Source organism: Dreissena polymorpha, chromosome 8, assembly GCF_020536995.1.
Source record: "Dreissena polymorpha isolate Duluth1 chromosome 8, UMN_Dpol_1.0, whole genome shotgun sequence".
Taxonomy (NCBI): domain Eukaryota; kingdom Metazoa; phylum Mollusca; class Bivalvia; order Myida; family Dreissenidae; genus Dreissena; species Dreissena polymorpha.
The window spans coordinates 59,919,314-59,926,813 of record NC_068362.1 but is presented as its reverse complement, the minus strand read 5'-3'; positions in this window follow the sequence as shown (position 1 = coordinate 59,926,813).

Genomic DNA, 7,500 nt, shown 5'->3' with positions numbered 1-7,500 from the left:
AGATAGTTTTCGAGGAAATTATAATATATTGTGTATGTTACTTTTTTGACGACTTTGACTTTGTTATACGATTATAACAATGCGCATGGGTCATTTTGACCAAACGCATTGTAGATATGTGTTATATCGGATTTCAATAAAAACGTTCTTCGTCTTCTTTTATAATAAATTTACTTACCTGTGCCACATTTGCGATGTTGCCATCGGTTGCAAAAATTAACGGCTTTTAATTAAAAAACTGAAACATCTATTACTCAAGGAAAAATATTGTGACTAACGAACAATTCATACTGTATGCGATAATTGGCGATAATTTTGCCGACTTTGATGATAAATTTAACGGCTTTTAAGTAGACTAATAAAAAAGTTTTGACTATTTAATATATATGATAATTATATTCAGCACCACTATTCAATGATAATAAAAACTATTGTATGGCCTTTCTGGTATACCATGAGGCCTTTTTGGTTCACTTATGCGGCCGATTCGCGTAGCCATTTTTATGACGGACTTCGGCGGAGTGACCCCCCTTGAAATCGGTGGGCGTGGCTTCACTCTCGCTGTCGAAAGGTCAATTAGCTTCTATTCCAATGCAGATGTTATCTCAAGACTCGAGCGATCTCTCTGTGCGATATGCTGTGTTTAATTTCCTCCAACACATTAAAAATGTCGTAACAAAGAGGATGTCTGTCTCAAATAGCAAGTGGTCGTTAAAGGGAACTTTCCACAGATTTTGGCAAGTATTGAAGCTTTCATTAAATGATTTATATTGTTAAATTTAATCATTGGACCAAAAAATCTCAAGTTAAAAAAACAACACGAATACAATTAAAAAAAAAGTAACCATCGACTGGGCTCGAACCACTGACACATGGAGTCCTGGAGTAAAACGTCTTTCGCTTACACCACTCGACCATCCTTACTCATGCTATCATCGGATGTATTTTTTACTTATACAAGCAATCCTTGTAGTTTCCCAAAATATAACGACAACAACAGAACTTTTTATATTAATCAATCGTTTCGCGTTGCAACGTTTTATAATTTTCAGGTTTTCAAATCGTCAAAAGATGCATATAATAGATATTTTAGAGCATGGTTAATGTTCAGTATTACTATTTTCTCACAAATATCATAACTAAAACGAAAATTTGCGAATATGAAACAACTTTTTTTAATTTTTTGTCCATTTACCAAAACGTGAAAAGGCCCCTTTAATTAACACGAGCCATTATAGAGGACTGAGACGTTCAAAAAGCATCTTTTAATGTTGAGAGTAGAGAGTTATAGGGGACTGTGTATATTCAACATTAAATGTGAAATTATATCGGTATTATTAATGTTACCAATATATAGACCCATTGATTTTTGCTGTTTAGATTTGCTATTTTTCGCTCATGCGCACTGACCGCTTGGTAAAAACACTGGTTACAGTACATGAAACGCAAAGCATATGCATACACGATAAGTATTGATGCAAAGCATCATAGGGCGTCGGGAATTTCAGTGTTAAAGGCACTCAATGAAGTTACATGGAACGATTTTAATATATTGGCCGATTATTTTAAACAAAATAGAAAAAGATACTGGTATAACCATTATCTATGATTTTGTGCTATAACTCCCAAATAACCATTATCTTTGATGTTGTGTTATAGCCCCCAAATAACCATTATCTTTGATTTTGTGTTGTAACCCCCAAATATTTCATAGTTCATTTTATTTACATTGGTTTCCTTTTTACTGGCATCCGTGTGCATTTTTCATTAATGGAACAGAACTGTGTAGGTTTTAAAAAATCTGCTTCATCTTGTAAGCGTAATTTCATATTTTTCTCAACTTCAAGGGGAGATGATTCTGAACTTATTCTTACGTTGCTCATTTACGATAGGGGTTGAGTACTCATTGATATAAAAACACTGTAAAAGTTTTAATGTGTTTACGAACCCCCCACCCTCTCACACATATACTTCATGGGAATAATAAAACAAAAAATGGTTACAATAAAACAGCATATTTATTTAAACTAAAATGTCTACATCAAAACAAAAAGTTAACATAGAACACAAATAAAATAATTTAATTCTACTGGGGCTCGAACCTTGGGCCTCTCACATGTGAAGCTAGCCTGTAACCACTACACTCTGGAACCGCTTGAAAAATCACCTTCTAACTAAGATACTATTAAGTGGCTGTAGTGTAACGGTTATCAATAAAGCAATCAACAGTGTAATCGCTGTCGTCTTGTAAAATTGAAGAAAATACGCGTTAACCAAAACTCGAACAGCAAAAGTCTGCGCTATTGTTAGAAAAACCACAAAATAAATATATATTGATTAAGTTTTGTTGTTTTTATACAAAACCAGAAAGTTTCACCGGTTCGCGTATTTGCCAAGTCCCTGTGATCTTTTATTATTGCCCAGTCCATGTGATCAGTTATTAATTAAAAGAATTAGCTTTGCATTATTAACAATAAATGTTGTAGGAAATGTAATAGGCACACATGCATTACTTATTTACACTAATTTACACAAAAAATCACCACTATGCAAGATATTCTGACAACAAAAATATATACATTGATCCGTAAAATTACTTCTCCTCCCATAAGCGAAAAAAACGTATTACATACGAGTCGCCGCACTTCAGTGCGACGCCAACAAGCTTGTGTTAAGTAAATAATTCGCTAAGAAATTCCGAAAGAAACATGTTATACTGGTCATCTGTATTCTCGTGGTACTTTACGTTCATCTAAAATGGAAGCTAAAATAAATACTAACTTTGTACATTATGGACTCCTTTGCGAAAATAAACTTATTTCCCGCTGATTTCCATCTACACAGGGTTAAAAAAAGTGTTAATATTGCCTGGTAGGCAGTTAAAACACTGTAGTGCCCTCAACTACAGTGCGTGACGCCGTATTGGTATTCTCGCGGTGAGTAGGTCAACGGGCTATATGTCAATTAATCACTCTGTTTATAATATCTGCCAAGAACACAGGCGCTCGATGGCAATGACTAATGATCGACTATCCGTTGTGAGGCAATTTTATTTACCCGTTTTTCTTTATTATAATGCATACACATACTAAATCTATAAAAAATCATCCGACACAACGTCTTCTTAAAAAAGATAGTTCGACTATGTATATATATATATATTGACAAGGTAAAACAATAGCCATTTTCTCAAGCAACGGAAGTGCGTCATTACGTGATAGCCAATATGGCGGTGGTCAATTTATCGATTCTGGGATTGTCTATGAGTGATCGAGCGGGATGACAGCGAGTTAATTATGGTCCGTTGCTTGAGTAAATGGCTAGATATTTTTGTCAATATCTATATACATAGTCGTACTATCTTTTTTTTTTAAAGAATAAAAGATACATACATACATACTTAACATGAAAATATATTAAAGCAACTATGACTTCCGTGGGAACTTGTATCGCCCGTTGCATCGGGTAATTTAATGATCACAGCTCTGCCTCTATTTGGTTTCGTATGCCAAATGTTATTTTTGGATTTCATTTATAGTAAAACAAGGAATGCGAGGTTGAAGGGGTAAAAATGCTTCTTTAAATTTAGAATTGGTTATCCTCAAATTACAAATACAGTTTTTATGCCAAATTCAATGGACACATTTTCGTGGAATCATAAGCCAAGCGTAAAAATGTTATTTGCAACAGTTACTTAGCCCGGTGCCCGCACATTTTACTAACATCCTTATTGATACAAAAACACTTATATATAATTTTAAAAGCATAGGAAGAACGTGTTGGACGTGGTACCCGCCTGAATACACGCGCAATAAGAACATAGTGGGAACGTGTTGGACGCAGTAAGAACTTAGCGCAAACGTAGTATTAGGGTAGCAGAAAATTGAGAAATGCATTTTTTACAATTAATACCCCGTCTCGCTACGTCCTACGACATTTTCAGGACGCAGCGCGATCCCCATGAACGTGGCCTAGTGTGACGGGGCCTTAAGATATGTTATAATTAAGTATTCACTGTTTCAATTTTGTTATTTCAATTGTAAATACAATTCGGCACGTTCATATTTTCCCCTTTCCATGCAAGGCTTTATACTAACAAAACTAATACCTAGTTAGTATAAAATTATATAGAGATTTTCCTTAATAGATTAGTTTAAAAGTATTTATTTATTTCGTAATCATATAATAGACCCTTTCAGTTATTGCCGGTTTCTAATTATCTCCCTTGTGTGACGTCATGCGATGATAATCGAGTGTATCGATTGTAAACGAAAACAGAAATCTTGTTAGAAAATGTTTTTTGTTTTCAGCGATGTAAATGGACTGAGCATATGCACGAAAAGATTTGTACTTACCTAATTGTTAAAGTAACAATCACGCTCAAAAATGTCGAATATTTCGTTAAATAAAGCTAACCCATAAAAACATCTATGTTCCTTTTAGCAAAATGCAAAATTTCAACGTAAGATGTTGTCTGGTAGAATGGATTAAACGAGATACAAAATGCTCGTTTTTTATTTTTTTTGTGGCCACAAATAATTCCATTTATATCTCCCGTGAAATATCCGAACATTTACGGGCGAACACGAGATTGGATACGGTAAGCGTCGGAAGCATGACGTAGCTCTCATGAATAATCATTCTGTGAAATCAAAATGAATTCTGGGTAACTGGAACTTAGCGAATGAGAAAATGGCTTGTATAAATTATGCAAATGAACGCAACCCGAATGAATCCGATCCTGACTCGAAAGCGAAAGTAGATTACATCGTGGAACGATATTTACATATTTAGATGCTTAAAACTTGCCGAATGCTTGTAATATAACGTTTTTACATCAATGTTACTTGTTTTAGGGTCTTCCTATTGTAACTAACCATCGTATGGTACTACTTGTTGTCGAATGTTTTTATATAGCATAATACAGTAGCCGTACGTATTGGTGAGCGTGATAGTGACTTTAATAATGTATTATTTTCTAAGGAAATTTTGATATTCGGCTTTTACTGCTGATACAGCAGCGGTATTGTTCATCAGAGAACGTGATCGGAAGACTAAATACTGAAAATCCCACAAAACAAAACAACTATATAAGCCGTATCCTTTCTTATAGTAAGACTTTTATAAATAATGTTTAAAAAATAATGAAACATATATTTATTTGATCACAAATTTAAGTGGTGTGGATATTGTTGTTGTTCATCGGCTTTCGAACGTGTTAGAGATGCATTTAATCAATTGTAAAACAAAGCCCTTAAAAATCGGAATGCATAACAATTGTTAAATTTTATCATTTTCTTTTCCATTAAATGGATTTTAGTTTTATTTACATTGAATGATAATATATATAAATGTTAACATACTTACGGAAAAGAACTCTGCATATTATGCAAATTGAACTGTCTTTGCATGTTTATTGAAATCTCTTTACTAATGATAAGGAGTGATACAAATATAGCATTTTATGATCAATATATCTATATATTTAATTTATTTAACGCAAGTATTGTTTACCCTATTGTGATTGCTTGTTCTCATGATGGTGTTTCGTACACTGAAATAACGTACTTAAATCTATACACATAATAGCGGAGTTTACATTTGCCGGTACCCGTTAAATACCTCAATTGCGTAGCAGTTAATTTGCACAATATTTTAAACGTATTTATAATTATTATTATTATTATTATGATTAAACTAGCTAATATATATATACACTTGTTTATGTTAATCCATTTCCGATAATGTATTCATTCTTTTTAATGTTAAAATATTTTATTGAAGCAAATGTTCAGTATTTTGTCTTTAACATTTTGCTAAAATGACTGCTTAATATGCCAAGAGGGGATGACATGGGGGAATCATAAATTGTGTTTAATTACCAGACACTAGGCTGCAACATGTGGTTTATGCAGGAACCCAAGTATAGGTCACTGGGTTTATGACACCTTGTTTTGTTTGTAATTGTCTGGGCAGTATCCGATCATAACGAGATAATCGGGTTGTGATGAACGTAGGTGCAATACAACACCGGGATAAAAATGCTACAGCAAAGAGTGTCAACATTGGTGTGAACAATTAGATCAAACAATTACATTATTCAAGAGAATTTATTTTTCTGTGTAACAAGGTACGTTTTGTCAGACAAATAACGTTTCAAATCTGGTACAATATGTTGCGTACATAAAATCGATCTATATAATTGTTGGTTGTTTTCATCATTACTTGTTTTCGTTCGTTAAATTTAATTTATTCTGAAATAGGTTCAATTGTTGAGAGAATTTTTAAACAAAATAAGGTCGCGAAGAAGTGCCAAGTATGGAGATTTTTGTCATAACCACATACCGAATCTTAAATTGTGTTCTACTCCCGAGTTTTATTCAGACATAACTAGTAAAATTTTATTTGATATGTTGCATGATTATAGGGATAATACACGTTTTCGAGGGCATGTCCGAGAAAATGTGTATTTTCGCTTTTATTGCATAAACAAATCACACATACCAAAATAATTTTAAATAACATTGGAAACAATTGTTTTGTTCATTCTACAGCGACAAAATAATTCGATTATTTCAATACAGTTCAAGGTTGTGTTTTACACATGCCTCACTCGGTCATCATCCGAAATGACGAGGCTTTACCTTCGGATAGGCAGTTTTCGATTTAAAATGTGTTTAAACAGTGGATTAATGCAAAGTTGAAATACAGCCGCGTAAAGTAAGAAATGAGGAATTATTTTGGAATTTACAGCAGGAACGTTGAAGGTACATAAACACTTACATTTACAGCATAGTCTTTTGAAAGTGTTGAGTAAATTACCTTAACTTCAATGACGTTGCCAATACAATAAAGCTGTTGTCAAGAGAGTGCAGATGGTATAACTTGAAAAGTGGATTGAAATAGTCATTATCCGTGCATGCATGAGGAAACTGGTGCTTATTAAGTTCCCCATTTATGCTTGGAAAGTCGTCGAAGGCTGGAGAAGGGAAGTTACTGCGCGTAAACCAGATTATGGATATGAAAACACATTACAGGGCTTGAACGGCACGTGAATCGCATTGTTAATACACGCTTTCTCCCGTTCAAGCCCTCCTTTTGCCAAGTTTCTGCACCCCGCCAGAGGGCATTATAGATAGAGTTTATGCAATAATATTTTTACAAACGATGATTTTGTCAGCCTTCCATTTATGCGCTTATATGAATTCCACCTCTTTTTGCCAACCAGTGGGCGGAGTCTAAAGCTTGCAGGTGGGGTGAATTGACACTTCAATTACCATTGTCAATGGTAAAGGTCATGTTCCCAAGTGGTAAAAACGCGCTCAAATCATATGCCAATAATCAATACCATTAAAATATAAACATTCAGCGCTTTTTTTCCAATATTTGGCATTTTAAAATAAAATATTTACGTTTAAAGTTTAGTGGTAACAGTGCGAGATTTGTCTTGCGACACACAGGGTTATTGAACGGAATGTTTAATGTATTTTCACGCTTCAA